The sequence below is a fragment of the Penaeus chinensis genome, chromosome 29 (assembly GCF_019202785.1).
Source record: "Penaeus chinensis breed Huanghai No. 1 chromosome 29, ASM1920278v2, whole genome shotgun sequence".
Classification (NCBI taxonomy): domain Eukaryota; kingdom Metazoa; phylum Arthropoda; class Malacostraca; order Decapoda; family Penaeidae; genus Penaeus; species Penaeus chinensis.
Window position 1 is genome coordinate 13102607 of NC_061847.1, and position 16387 is coordinate 13118993.

Here is a 16387-nt window from a genome sequence, read left to right on the forward strand (position 1 = left end):
TTGCTGATAGCCCTTAGGCGGTCGCATACGCGGTCAAGAAAAAGACTTCTTTCCGCAAGAACGGATCAAAAATAGATCACAATCGTATCACCCGGCAGATGAAAACGGAACACCTGTACCCAGGCTCGCTGAAGTATGATAGCAACAATTCCACGATTCGCTACAGTTAATTAGTCGTGCCTGCTTCTTGCCCCCTGGTGGTCATGCGACTGTTACAGCACGCAGTGAAGTGAGATGCGTAAGGATAAGTGTCTGGTCTGGCAGTGACTTTCAGTGATAAGGAGGGATGGCTGTATTCACGTCACGACGCGGGAAGTGCTGGGCTTAGACAAGAATGTGACGATACGGCGCACTCCGTACCGGCCAGGTGCGCACTGGGTTGCCGGCTCTTGTTTTTTATTTCCGGCTCTTTTCTCACACATTTTCGCCATATACTTGCTCTTTCGGTGAGATGCGAGTGTTAGAAGTTCGTGGAGAGTATAGTCGGCTATAGAATTATGGTTCTGATCGATAAAACCACCGATATATCATGGAGATAATTTGGACGCTCGGTAACCGACCCGGTAACAGAGCACGTGCCGGAAAAGGGCTCAATTAATCATGTTTCAGTTATCATAGTATCGACTGCAACGAGGGCCAGCAAACGAGGCTGTTATGCACTTCTCATAGACTCTCCTGAGCACTCTGATATGCTCGATAAGCGCCGTATGCCGGGCGAGGCAGCTGACGTAACAGCTGGAGCAGGCGGAGACCGAATCGCGTGCGGGAACGCGCCTCCGCCGGCACCCAACTTCTCTTTTTATATTTACTACTGGATTTTGCTGCATTTAATGTGAGGCTCCTTCAAGTGACAGGAGAGCGCCCTTCGCGAGAGGCTAAATGATTTATTGATTCCTCTTCCTGCGAATATCCCGTTCCATCTCTCGGGTAGAAGGAATGAACACCTGCCTGTTATAATCTCTCTCTACCTACCTACCTACTTACTTACTGATAACATTTTAGCAGTGTGACAAATAGTAAAGCAGTTTTACAAAACAGTGGTACATGAATGTATTCAAAAATTAATTTGAAATTTAATTAAAAGTAACTATGAAATACACACAGCTTAATAGCATTTTAACTGAATAAGATAGTAACCGAGGATTCTCAACACAGAGGTAAATGAGTTCAAATATAGGATGGTTATGTTTCATGTAGAGCTGAAGCACCTGGAAAATTATATTTCAGTTTGTAAATGGATGAACTGTAATCATTGTCATTACAAACGTCAGTGACTGAGCTATCTTTTGTATATTCTGGAGGAACAACACTTAGTCAGGTTTGTTTTGGTCCGAAGCGTATCGAGTGCCAAACAAACATCGGATATGAGAGCATGACCTTTTCTATGCAAGGATCGCTGCTCCCTCGGGTGGCTTTGAATCACCACGACAATCCGTATTCAGATTAGTTTGGTTCGGTGGCTCCTTGGTAAAGCGCACAATTTTCGGGCGGATTGTAACCTGGATCGGAAGCAAATGTCTGTGTTCCTGTATATACTTATTTTCAGCTGCTAACATCAACCCACACAGAATCCTACTCCAAAAATGTTTTCTATGATCTCGAATGCTACTGACATGCAAATCATGTGTTTTCGAATGCTACTGACATGCAAATCAGATGTCAACTGATATGCGTACGTGAATATATTTTTTGTAAGTAGAGAAAGACAAGATTTGTTGGCGTCGCTCAGCAGTTTCGAAAGTGAGGTGTTACCATTGCTGCATGAAGCACTACTGTGCCCAATAACTTGATCCAGCTTAACTGAAGATCTATATAATTACAAAAGAATTAGATACAATAAACGAATTTATTTTGCTTCACTAGTATCATAAGGCTCTTATTCATGTCTGCGGTATCTTCAGAATTCACTTTAAGGTTTTATCTTTCAGCAGGCACGTTGTTTAGGCAATAAACGATTGCAATAATTATCAATAATTATTTTATCATGTGCAACCGTAATTTAATAAACACGCATTCCAAAGTAATATTTACAATATCAATAAGTTAAGGAAACATTACACTTTTTTAATATTGCTACATGTAAGAACCGTTCGTATAGAGTAGTTTGGACTCTGACAAGAATACCATGGTAGACGAAGCAAGAAAACGAGGGGAGAGATGAGGAGACGAGAGGCTGGTTACGTGGCAACCGCGGCTGATGCATTCCATGTGAATTTAGCCGAGTTCGTTGGTGTTATTGGCGGAGGGGCTGTGTGGGGTCGCCCAGTCAAGCTAGAGGAAGAGAGATGAGATGAAAAAAGGAGAAATAGGGGGCGCTGGGCATCGTGGTAAGGCCCTGCCGATGTGCCTACTTGAGCAGTGCCAGATTCCTGCTAACGCTCCCGCCATAGCAGTGATCTGGCAGAGCAGAGGATCCAGCAGACGTTCCAGGAACAAGAGCGACTGGATGAAGAGGACCAGCAGGGTGACGAGAGAGTGTGCTTTCAGTGTTGTGACATCGACGTGAGCCACGAGGATATGTAAACACTGATATGGTACGGTCGCACCAAGTTGGACCATTCCGTGTAGTGTGACAGCGCTCACACCATATACTGTGATAGTGGCAATTACATGGCACTGAATGATAATAGAAGGATTGATGTGTTCACTGTCGGGCACAGACGCCTTTTTTTGTTGTGCTACGAGACGGCTGATCGGAGTGCAAGTTGTGACCCTTTATCTTCACAATACGAGAGATGTATTTGACCGGTTTCAATTATATCTTCGCCAGAAATACATCATGGATTATGACGAAAATATAATCGAAACCAGTCATATGCTTCTCCTGTATTGTGAAAACATTCACTCTCATTCATACCCTTTCTACATTTATCAACATGAATACGATTTATGCAACCTTTGTTTTATATGAGAACAGAAGGTGACGGTATTATTTCCAGACGTTTTCAGTTTTTGATTTCTGTGAAATTACATTAGTTAGAAGTGACATCACAATTTCTATGAAGCGTACACGTTTTTTTTTACATTGTTTTTTACGTTTATCCATCCTATCCAACGCCAGCGCTTGTGTTATGGAATGAGTTTGAAGTGTCTGTATAGGTTTTCAGTTCGTGGTTCGTGTAGAGTCGCTATATTATATCGGGAATTCCAGGGTTAAATGCTTAAAATATGAATACATTACAGCTCCTTAAATCAGGTCGAGATATATTGTTTGTTTACTGATACAGATAAAGTGTTTGACTGGAATTGGGCGAAACACCACTTGTTTGGTTGTCCAATCTATTCTGACAGATTCCCCAATTTACATCATCTAACTTCCACCTGTAAATATTTTATAATTCAATATCTGATGTACACATGTCTTTATGACATTAAAGCTTTCGCACATATAATATTTTTAGATAAAAACTAAAATTTATTATAAGATTTTCTTAACTAGTTACTGTTTCCATACTCAAAGTATCATTCATGCAGAGAGGGATACGTAAAGAAATACATATTTCCTATTTTCGTCTCCTGTACAACTTAGTATAAATCTTGTCACAAAGTAAAATCATCATATCAGTGAGAATACGCATAATGTATATAATGTACATTGCCACAGAAATTAGAAAAAAAATCCATATGCATAAAATACGCAAAGTAATGTTTCTTGAGTTACGAAAACCTTAATATTAACAACAACTTTTATAATTGATTATACATGAAAGTGTATATGATAATTACATATTGATGAAAGTAATTATGGACGACATTACTAACAATATTTCCTATAAAAGCACAGTAGGATTACAAAATGGCTGATTTATGATACAATTATGATGCTCATAATAACACAAATACAACAATTCTTCACTGCATATTAACATAGTAAAGAATAAACGTTCACTATAATACCCTGCTCATTAACATATCCATACATAAAGTGTAGTAGAGAAATATAAGATAAAACTTTCGCGATCCCACTTAGCTACTTTTTATTATATTAAAGAAAACGGGAAATAATAACGGCTTTCCAAACAATACTGATTAAAGGAATTTATACATAGCTCTACAAAAGTATTAGATATTTAAAACTACTGCCTGCCCCTCCATAAAAGGGGAATATATAGATTTATTATAGATGTAGAGATTGTACTTTTCCTTTGGAAATTCAGTGTTTTGAGTCTTTTTCAATATATTTCCCTTAGATAGTCAAAAGAAACCGTCCAACTGATTTGGTTTATCAGATTTTTGTTTCTAAGAATTATGGCTGAAGCATATGTTTATAGTGTATGCCATTACTGATATATGAATCGGATATTAAATGAGTGTCTTTTTTACAAAAAGGGCCTACGCTCATATCAGGTATATAATTATTATATTTTTTTTGCGTTCGTTTAGTTAAGTATTAGCGGGTACTAATAGTTTTCTTTAAAAAATCCGCTACAGAAAACGAATACCTCATATTTTAGCGTAAACAAATATATACAGTTGGACCTTTTCATAATGGTAATAACTAGCGCTATCCGTGGAAATTCCACGGAATGAAAGAAGAGGTACTTTTTCAATCTACTCTTTTTATCTTTTTTTCCGTCTACCTCTCGCGCCTTCTCTTCCTTTTCCTTCTTCTTTCCGGCTCTGCTACACCCCCTCACTCCCAAATCTTCCTTAAATTCAATCCTCCTTCCCACTCCATGCCCTCATCTACCCCCTCCCACTTCCCTCCTCCCTTCACCTCACTCACTCCCTTTATCTTCTTCTCTCCCCCATCCCTCTTTTCTCTCAGCCCCCTATCTCTTCCCCCTCATCTCCCTTTACTCATTCCCTTGTCAACTTTAAGTACCCTCCTTTTCCCCTTCCCCATCTCCCTTTCCTCTTGAAGCTCCATTCCCTCCCTTTCCTCCTAAAGCCCACTTTACCCCCTTTCTCCCTCTCCCTCTTCCTTCTTGCCCACTTTCATTCGCAAATTCCTTCTGTGACATAACATTTCATATAATGTCAGATATTGTCTGCACTATATGTGTCTTTCCATTTCGTGTTCCATTGGCACCTTCCCCGTGAATGTCGGTGCCATCATGTCCTTGTGCAAACGTTTTAGTTGATGCAAGGGTGTGTACTCCTTACATTACGTCATATAATATGCTTCAGTATTTAGCAAATTGAAAAGAAATAATGACAATGATGATAATAATGATAATGATAGTGATATGGAAATGATAATGACAATGATAATGATAATAACATTTATGTTAGTAAAGATCAAAGGATAATGATAATGATAGTGATAATATTATTAATAATAGTAACGAGGGTAATAAAAAATAAAGATAATAATACTAATCAATGATTGTTATTAATAGTGGAATATAACAATTCATAAGTGGCATTAACGACACTAATTGTGTCAATAATATTAATGATAAAGATAATGATAGTAGTAATGATGAAGATAATGATAGTAATGATGACCCACACCGGTTTCCTTTGCTCGGGGGAATGGTACGGTGCTACTCTTGCCCGACTGGATGCCCTTCCAAGAGTCAAGCCCGGTCCAACTCAGGGACACGAACGCACGGGCTCCAGTCTCATCCTCAACCCCCACGCGGAGAGCGCTGGTCAGCATGTTTGACGCACGTGAGGTTGGTTTGCTTGGGGACAGGGAGGTTTGTGGAGCTGCTGGTCTTACGAGGCATGAGAGCTGTTTGTGAAGGTTTCACCCGTTGTTGTGTCCTTGAGGCGCTGTATGTATTTGAGGTTGTTCATCTATCTGCCACGAGTAGTTTCTTACGATGTTTAGACAGAAGTAATAACTGTTATGTAAATTATGTGTAATGAAACTAGCGGTCGTAGTACTGACCTGCTTGAGCTTGTCTGTATTGGGTTGGTGTATGTGTCCCATACAGCTGCACTATATTACAAAATTGGTTTTATTGTCAGACTTGTGTTTGATATCTGCTTATAAATGTGTGGGCTTCTCCCTAAAAACTTTATTGGCTTTACATGTTATGCATTCTGTAAGTAAGGTGAAGATAATGTTATCTGAGAGGTGTACCCAAAAATATTTATATGATGAGATGGATACAGTTTACAGGATGTAAGTTTGTTGAATGGTTGTGTCGTTCTGGTGAGCATAAATACTGGAATGCTTTATTTTTGTTCAAGGAAGTCTATATCTGGCCGTCTACAAGCCTCTTGTATACACACACACACACACACACACACACACACACACACACACACACACACACACACACACACACACACACACACACACATATATATATATATGTGTGTGTGTGTGTGTGTGTGTGTGTGTGTGTGTGTGTGTGTATGTGTGTGTGTGTGTGTGTGTGTGTGTGTGTGTGTGTGTGTGTGTATTTTTTCTTTCTTTTTCTTTTTTTCAGTATTGGATATTGGGAATTATTCATGAACAGTAGGATCAAAATTGAATTGGGCTGGTGCCTTGCGGGACGCTAATTGAGGCAATGACAGGGTCAGGAGAAGCTCTGCTAATTGAGCACCCTGGGTATAACAAGTCAGAAAAGCAGTAATTCTGTGAAAATTAGATTTGTGAAGCCCTTTGTCTGAGGCTTCCGCAAAGTCAAGTGTTACGTTGTTAGTTTGATTAGCGTCCTGTCATTTTGGCTGCCAGACAGTGCCATCCATGATAAGGGCAAAGACAGGGGTGCAGGCCAGGGCGAGGAATAGGATTTGGTCTTGGTTGGTGTTGTTTCTGACAATATTTGTGAATGAAGTGGATTCTACTTTCTGCTTTGGAAGGCTTTGAAAGCGGTCCAATTTGCTGTTGTAAGATCTCTGAGTAGCTAGTACGTAAAATTTACAAATAAGGGAGGATAGATACGTATTCTGAGAATAAAGGATCAGTTGTATACTGAGCTAGGTAATGGAATTAGTTAGAAATATTCTACATCTTCTGCACAGGATATGATTATGTATCTACAGTGTATATTAGCATTTCTTACTTTTCTTTTATTGATTATATAATTATATATCTATGTTGTGTTCAATCCAACACAGTAAGTAAATTATTCCTTAAGATACCTATAAAACAGTAACAACCATGAAATGATAATAAAAGTGAGAATAATAATAATGACAGTGTTAAGAACAGTGATGGAAAACTCGCGCTGAACAATACATGAACAGAAGGAAGGGAATCTGTAAAGACGAGCATCTGAACATCTGACTTCATATTTCCATTACCCAGCCCAGAATATAACACAAATATAACGCAGAAGTCTGAAAGCTCATTTTATTCACGATGGCTGAGTAACAAGCAACAAAAAAACAACAAAGACACTTCACCAGCATCTACTTCAGACCCAATGAGGCTACGACTGAACCGAATCACTATGGAAATTATCGTTTGGGTATTTACTCTTCTCTTCCCTGTAAATGAATAAATGATGATAGCACTAGCAATTATGTTTTTTCATTATCATTATTCCTATCATTATCATAATTGATAGCATATTATTGTCGTTGTTGTTGTTATTGATATTATTATTATTACTATTATTTTTGTTATTATTATTATTATCATTATTATCAATATGTTTATTGTTATTATCAATATTATTATTATTATTGTTATTATTATTATCATCATCATTAACATTATCATTATTATTATTATCATCATTATCATTATCATTATTATTATCATCATCATTATTGTTAGTATTGTTATCATTATTATCATCATCATCATCATCATCATCATCATCACCACCATTAATATTATCATCATTATTATTATTATCATTATTATTACATTAATAATAATTATTATTATCATTACAAATATTGTTCTCATTATCATGATTGTTATTGTTGTTATTGTTATCTTGATTATTATCATTATTATTATCATTATTATTATTATTATTATTATTATTATTATTATTATTATTATTATTATTATTATTATTATTATTATTATTATTATTATTATTATCATCATCATTTTTATAATTACTGTTATCATCATCATCGTCATTATCGATGTCATCGTCGCCGTCGTCATCGTCATCATCATCGTAATAACAGTAGTCGTAATAGCAATAATGATTATGGCTTATTGTTATAATATCAGTAATCATATTAGTACAATAAAGTGGCCATGTTCACGATCCCCGCCTTTTAACTGTCTTTACATTCTATTGCTAAAATATTTCTTAATTATCATTAAATGGTATTATCATCATCACCATGATAATCTATTATTATTATTATTATCATCCTTATTATTATAATCTCTACCACAATAATCATTGTCCAATTATCATCATATTCACCTTTATCGTTATGCTCTTCATTTTCACTAGTGATTAGCCCTTGAATTATTTTTCATAGAGAATGAAGTTACTTTTAGCCATTGGAGGGGGAACTAATATATATTTTTTTCAACTTGACATTATTCTTTATGTGCGCAGTTATTTATTAGTCAATATTTCTGTCAATACAGCCATTTTATCTGTTATCTTGTTCGTAATTGGATAAATAAACCCATCTACATTTCTGTCCATTTCTCTGAAAATTGAACCTAGCTTCATCTTTTCACTGGAAAATACTTCTTAATCTGAAGGTTCCTTATAATCCTATTTCGGCATAATTTTCTTCGTTCTTATCACCTACAACTATTAGGGATAGTTCCACGTTATTGTTGCTTTTATATAACCCTACATTATTTTCCTCTCGCTTCATCCTTTCAACATAGGAACACATCATGTACAACACTTTTCGGATGCAATAATTTGGCCGTTGTTGTTACTTCTCGTGTATTCTGATCCTTCGGTTTTCCATAACATTTCTATGTCCCTAATCAGGATTTCTGATAAGGAATACATTGGGATACAAAGTGGCATCCGGCGCGCTGAAATGCTCGCAACAGTGGTCATTATAATCGTTTTACTAACTTCTGACTACGTCCCTGAACACTTATTTAGTGTTTCTTCATTGAAATGAATACAACCAGAAGTGTGTCTGAAGCGTTAGGCGACTCCAACCAGCGAGACCGACGTCAGCAGACTCGAGTCTTCATATTTTTTTCTATTGTTGCTTTATCAATCTATTGTTACACATTGTCACATTTATGTATCTTTATAGCCCTTAATAACTTCTTTCTTTACTTTTTTATCTGGCTACTTTGAGGACTATCCTCGCCTCCCAGGTTCGGAAACAACTGCCAGAAACAAGGGTGTGTATGACATTCCATGCGCACTGGTGTCAAGATTGGCTCATATCGTGTGGTATCTGTACCAATTACATCCACATCTTTTATCGCTTTACTATCTGGTAATACTATTGTAATAACCGTTTTGGAATCATGGCATATTTTTGAACTGCGCAGTAATCTTTCAGCGTAGGTCAGCACAAATTCATCAGCGAAACAGGATTCATATATTCTATTTTCGTAATCAATATCCCCTTTCATTCAACTATAGTGAGAAACTATAATATTGGAAGTATGGAACATGTGTATAAAGAGTTCCTACCTTTCGGCCTTCGTGGTGGGCGGGGGGCCGCCCGTAGTATTCGTGAATTTCTTGAAGATTTAAACTTTGTTTAGGAATTGACATGCTGTAGGGGGCATGTCGGTAGCAGTTCTCTTCTTCAGGCTTTCATGGAGAGCGAGCAGCCTGTGGCAGTGGCCAGAGCAGTTATTGTCCGCAAGAGGTTAGAGGCAAGATGCTGGAGGGAGACGCCATGCCAGTTGCTCCGAGTTGCGGTGTTTTGTTTGAAATAAGTTGATTCCCCCATTTGTTTGAACGAACGGTTCAGTTGGTTTATGATGGTTCATAATACTATAATAATATTTTGTGTTTTCAGAAGAGATTTAATTGAATTTACGTGTTGTATATCCTATTGTTGCTGGTGGCAGGGGAGCAAGGTACTGAGAACTCTCCATTTATGTTAATACCCAATTTTGCTTCAATATCTCTACTACAAGCATTCTTGGTTGAGCCTAACTGATCCTAATCATTGCAAAGAACTTGGTATCATACACGATGCTCAATCAGGTGGAGAAGGGAGGGCACACGCGCATTACAAGCTACTGGACGGTGCCACATATATACATGTGAAAACTGCGCGCTGATGGCGAAATCAGTGACGACAGGTGCTCGAACATACCCATCCACTTGTTACTTACACCACAGGCAGGGGCTGGAAGTCGGACAATTACCCTACCGAACTTTTCTCCTACCGTCCCCTTTTCTTTTTATAATAATTAAGCGAACATTTCCTTACGTGAAATTTTGCATAGACGGGCATTCTCCCTGAATGAAGTTTAATGCGGGAGGGTATTTCCCTGCTCGCTGTTTTATGCAAGTGGGCACTTTCCTACTAGTGGTTAGTGCCAGGAAAGGGCAAATGCGCTATGTAAGAGACAAGGCATATTCCCCGCAAATGTCTATCGAAGTAGGGAGATATCCGTTCGCACCAACACGCGAGTAGGGAAATGCCCGCCTTCACAAATCCACACGTAGGGATGTGCCGTTTAGTTTAGTAAGATTTGCGAAAGCTAGCTTTGCCCGGCCTTACATATGTGTAGTTCGGCATATGCAGTGGTTTATATTGTACCCTTTTCTTGTATATAATTTCTAAATCTCTCTTTACAGTACTACATCTAGTTATACAATGTAACTCAAGTGCATTATATATATGCCTTATAGATTCAAGGATAATGTCATTTACCTGTTGTACATTTTCATTTATATCCTCACATAGAATAAAAACTTTCAATATATTTGTATAAATATCCTTCGATTCATGAAGAATCCCATACAAACACTGTTTCCTGTATGGAACTAACGGCAATGTTGATGATATGATCGTGCAGAAAGTGGCAACGCGCAGTCAACTTCGGCGCAGCGCGGCGTGGATTCACGTTGGAAATGGCAAGAATGTGGAAGAATGTGTCCTTTGACAAAACGCAAGGGTTACTCAGGAGAATGAATGGTTAGCAGAGTGGAAGTGATAAGGTAGCGAGTCCTACCACCAGAAAAGTATAGATTGAACATGATAACAACCCCATGCAATACAAAAAAAAACACTTTGTGGAGACCACACAAGAAGGTACGATGGACCTGAGACAGGATATTGTGCAAGAAATTATCGCAATGACAAGAGTAAAAGCGTTTAAATACCATGAAGAAAATCGAGCAGGTAGATTTATTAAATACGAAAAATATCAAAGAGAAGGAAAACAACATTATCGAAAGTTGTTGCTAATAACATAACCTGGATTAATGACTCCAAACAACAAACAAAGCTGGAAGACTATTAGGGCTAAAGGAAGCAAAGATGGGAAAAGTAAACAGGGCCATGGTGAAAAAATTAAAGATGCACGTGTGGAAATTCGAATTGTACGAATACTTGATCAGAAACTAAAAACATGGGGCGGGGTTTGTACAATAGAATCCTAAAGATATATAATAAGAAAATTATGGATTTGCATATAATGTAAGTATATGCACGTTAAATATTATATTCCAACAATTTTTCATTTTTGTAATCAGTCTTCCTGAAGTTCTTAATTCTTTTCTTTTAGATGCGATCTTACTATCAAGCAGTTAATTAGGCTTCGCTAATGGTTAGCGCGAGGTTCACTGTGCTTTGTTTGGAAACGACGCTTGGATGGGGACGCTCTCCCTCTTCCCAGGCCGGCAGCGACGACGTGCGCTCGTACGGCGTCGCTTGGCTTCCCTTGAAGGAGGACCGTAGACACCCTGCCTAAGATGCAGTACAGTTAGATCTAAAGATATCTTATCTACCTCTCCTATTATATGAAAATACGTAAGAGTCTGCCATATTCCACCACACCACCACTCAGCACATTCAACATTCAACACCACTCTACTATATTCTACCATTTTATCACACTTCTCCATTCAAACAAGCGCCGCCACTCTCTATAGCATTCTACACACTTCACCGCTGCTCACAGGCCTCAGCAACCCCCCCCCCCCCTTACCCGTGCGCACAATAACCTGGAGTATAGACTAGGCTTCTGGTGAATAGTATACCAATGAATGATTTATCGGCAACATAGTTTCTTGGCTGAATACAGCACAAATTCCGGCTTTTTTACTGGGTATGGCTTTGTCATTATAGATATTTATTCACAACTATGCCCCGATAAATAATATTTGGTCTACTTCATCAACAGTGCACACACACACACACACACACACACACACACACACACACACACACACACACACACACACACACACACACACACACACATACACACACACACACACTTACCCATTATCAAGTATAATAGGCAGTCGACGACACAATGTGTGTGCATATATAAAATACATTTATCAGAACTTAGAGAGTGACAAGGATCACTGTGCCTTTCAAGACTGAAATTCACAAGTAAACTGAGTGAAATGTCTTTTTCTGAGATAGTGCTTGTCTTTAGGAATAATCTACACTGATGAATTTATTCTAATAAACTTATCGGGAAGTCATATGAAGTTATTAACAAGTTACACTGATGTGATAGTATCATTTTTGCTATAATCATCGTTTTGTTGTTATTATTACTGCTACTATTATCATCATTATTATTATTTTACCATTATTGTTATTGTTATTATCATCATTGTTATTATTATTATTATTATTATTTTATTATTATTATTATTATCATTATTATTATTATCATTATTATCTTCATTATTATTATCATCATCATTATCATTAGTATCGTTATCAATGTTATTTTTATTGTTATTATTTTCATTATCATTATTATTATAGTTAAAACAATAATAATAATAATAGTAATGATGATAATGATAATGATAATAATGATAATTATATTAATAATAATACAAATAATAATAAAATTAAACAATATTAAGATAATATTACTATTATCATCATGGTCATCTTATTATCATTATCATTACAATTATTTTTATAATTATTATCATTATCATCGTTATTATCATTATTATAATTACTGTTATTGCCATTATCATAGTTATTACTATTGTCTTTTATCAGAATTATCATTATAATTATTGTTATCATTGTTAACATTATCATTGTTATTATTATTATCATCATTATTGTTCCTGTAACTATTTTTATAACTATCATAATTTTCACATTTATCAGAATGATAATAATATTATTGATTATTATTGTTATAATGATAATAATGATAATGGTAATAATAATCATCATCATTAATTATTATCATTAATATGAATATTTTTCTTATCACTATTATCATTATTATAGTTCTCATCATTATTATCATCATTATCATTTTCATTATTATTTATTTATTATTATTATTATTATCACATTATTATTATCATTGTTGTTATCATTATCATCGTTGTCATTATCATTCATTTTAGTAACTTGTGTGGTCCTTTTCCACAAATCTACTCTAACCTCTTCTCATTTACACGAAGAATGCAATGTACACCTTGTGGCGCCCGGGACCATTTACTACAATTTCCTCGTTTTTATCACCACCAGAAATACACAAGATAATAGATCTACTGTTAAAACGTCATAATGTTTATTATTATTAACTTAAATTATTTCATCCTTAAGAAAAAGCAAATAGTGCACAGTCACTTTATGTGACTTCGGTTATGTTGGACAAGGATAAGTTACTATATTTATAAAGTGGAAGAAAACTTTGATGGAAACAATAATCAACAACTTAGGCGACGGAAGGCAGAACAACACTCCGCAGAGAAGCGTAATTTCCGATCAACAGAAATTGCTAAAGATGAAGAAACAGTGAAGAGTGCTGAACCTGCCTTCGAGTTCGTTTTCAGTAAAGTATTCAATATCAAGTCATGCATAATTTGTGCATTCGCCATAGGTCCATCATTTGCATTTTTTTTTTTTTTTTTTTTTTTTTTTTTAGATATGCTACAGCCATTTCTTACGCACGGACTCTGGTCAGTGTTCGTTGCACTCAAGACATCAACGCTCTGCTAGTTTGTCTGTCTCTTTTGTTTCCATCTGGGAACCGCAGAGACTGTCAGTGCTCAGGGATCTTTTGTAGGTTTACGTTTTTTTGCGGGATTGGTCAACTCCTTTTGTAATTTCCTCCTATCAAATGTTTTAGCTTGTTTTACTTGTGTTTCCTGTTGCTATTATGCTTCTTGGGCTAGGCTTTTCATACAGTTTAAACGCCTACTCGTTTTTTATTTCACTCAGCCACCCATATATTTCCAGCACTGTCCATCATTATCTTTATGCTCATACTTCAGACAAGCCAGCAATTAGATATGGACAAAACCATGTCCCTCCATTCAGCTGATGTCATAACAAAGATAGCGGCAGTTAGATTATAATACCAACGAATTTTATAATGCTTCTGATTAAACGTGCGAGAAAGATAATACAGTTGATATTATTGATGTTGATGATGATGAAAATGATATGACTGATAATGACAACTATAAGAGAAAGAGAAAGAGAGAGAGGGAGAAGAGGCCGCAGCATTTTATGTTTTGTTTCCCAGGTGAATCAAAAGACGTGAAGTGTTTATGATAATCTATACTAATGCGAAGAATGCCGAATAAAATATCACAGAAATAGCTTGTGATACATTGATGCAGATGCACGACAGATCACAAAAAGAGGAAAGGCCTGGATATCACACGTTGCTTTTTCGCTTTGGAGTCTTAGTCTTTAAGAAGAAACACGGAGACCCAAAACATGATATTGAAAATGACGATGGCGACCGGAAGGATGGAGTCCCTGTACCGCCTCAGGACGCGATAGGGAATCCTTCGGCGCAGCACAGGGGGCCCCGAGTGTTTGCTTGGGACGGGGGCAATCCTAATTAGATTTTTGGGTGCTGTGCCCGCCAGCGCGTCCTCCTCTGCCACGAAAATGTGGAAGATGATGTTGATGAAAAGAAGGAAGATGATGTAGAAGAACCAGATGTCGATCAGCTTGACTTCGGAGGTTTTGGGGAGGGCATTGGTCTGGTTGGCGAACAGCGTGTAAAGCACCAGCAGCGTCGTCAGGGACATGATGGCGCGCACGTTGAGGTCGCTGAACCTGACGAAGAGCGTCGCCCAGCTCACCAGCAGGAGGAGGATGGATGGCAGAAAGGTGGAGAGGATGGCGACGCCCGGGCGGCGGTGGAGAGCGAACTCGAAGAAGATGTTCGTCCTGCTGGAGTGCTTGCTGATCTGCGCTCTCTTCACCGTGTACAGCGCCAGGTCCTCTTGGCCGGTGTAGCTCATTGTGCCTTGGGCGGTGGAGAAGCTGACGAAGTCGCCGTAGGTGGATGGCAGGTGGAGGTCAATGCCGCACACCTGGATGTCGAAGGGGTACGCTAAGAAGCGCAGATCGCAGGTGATTTTCGCCGTGTAGTGCTGGATCATAGATATCCTGTTCTCTGTTCCTGGATAAGTTATATCTAAAAGGGAAAGTAAACTTAAGAAAGGGAAGAAATCTGAGGAGTGTCTTTTTTAGTGCGTCCAGAAGGATGTTTCTTATCTTACTGATCACCTATTTTCTCTTATTTGCATAAGAAATACTTTCCAAAAGCAGAAATTACATGTTCCATTATCTACATACAGAAAAATATACTAGGAACAGCTGTACACTTTATCATAAAATTTATTGACAATACCACTGCAGTGTTATTGAATCAACAGACATTACGAGAAGAGAATAAGTCTTACCCATGTCTTCGCTATTGTAGTCGGGGAAGGTAGCGTTGTTCGCCGTCATCGCTACTACGCTTTCCTCGAGCAGCTTCACCTGACCTCCCTCTAGGTTGGTGAACTGGTACCTGGGCGTCCACATCTTGGCTGCGTCGGCATTCGTCAGGATGCCTCCCGACTCGGACAAGTGTTTAAGCGTGACTCGGTTGTCAATCCAGGTGAGCACCACTTCGAACTCTAGTGTGATGGCCATGTTAATGTCGTCGACGCTGGCGATACGCGTGAGAGTGAGCGACGGAACGAGGTAGAGGGCAGAGTTGCTGGGTCCGGCCGGCGGGATCTGCCTCTGGTACTCTTCTCCAACGAGGATCATGTCGCAGTTGGCCTCGTCGCTTCCGTCGAGGCAGTCGTAGCGCAAATTGCAGCGCTTCACGTGGGCGATGCAGTCCCCGGAACGACACATGAAGTGGTACTCGCTGTTGCAGGGTGAGAGGCTGAGAACAATACCGCTCCCTGGGGGCTGCCCACATATCTCCTCGTGCGTGTTCCACATATGTCGTCCCAAGGGGTAGGATTTGAGGGACACGGTCGACAGAGACGCCAGAGTGCGGTTTTCAGCAACGCTTTGCAGTTTCCACTCCTTCTGCTGAGCATCCCACATGACCAGCATGTCATAGAAACCGCGGAAGAAAGGCCTCCCGCCCATATAC

The 16387-nt window shown here is 38.2% G+C and overlaps 1 protein-coding gene across 1 annotated transcript in view; it reads right to left on the reverse strand.

Annotated features, from left to right (window-relative positions):
- Positions 1-315, reverse strand: part of LOC125040520 (tubulin beta chain-like) — a 46374-nt gene extending 46059 nt beyond the window's left edge. The window contains exon 1 of the mRNA XM_047635079.1: positions 1-315. This exon is cut by the window's left edge and continues 406 nt beyond it. The gene's annotated coding sequence lies outside the window, so the exon portion shown is untranslated.
- Between the last annotated feature and the right edge of the window lie 16072 nt (positions 316-16387).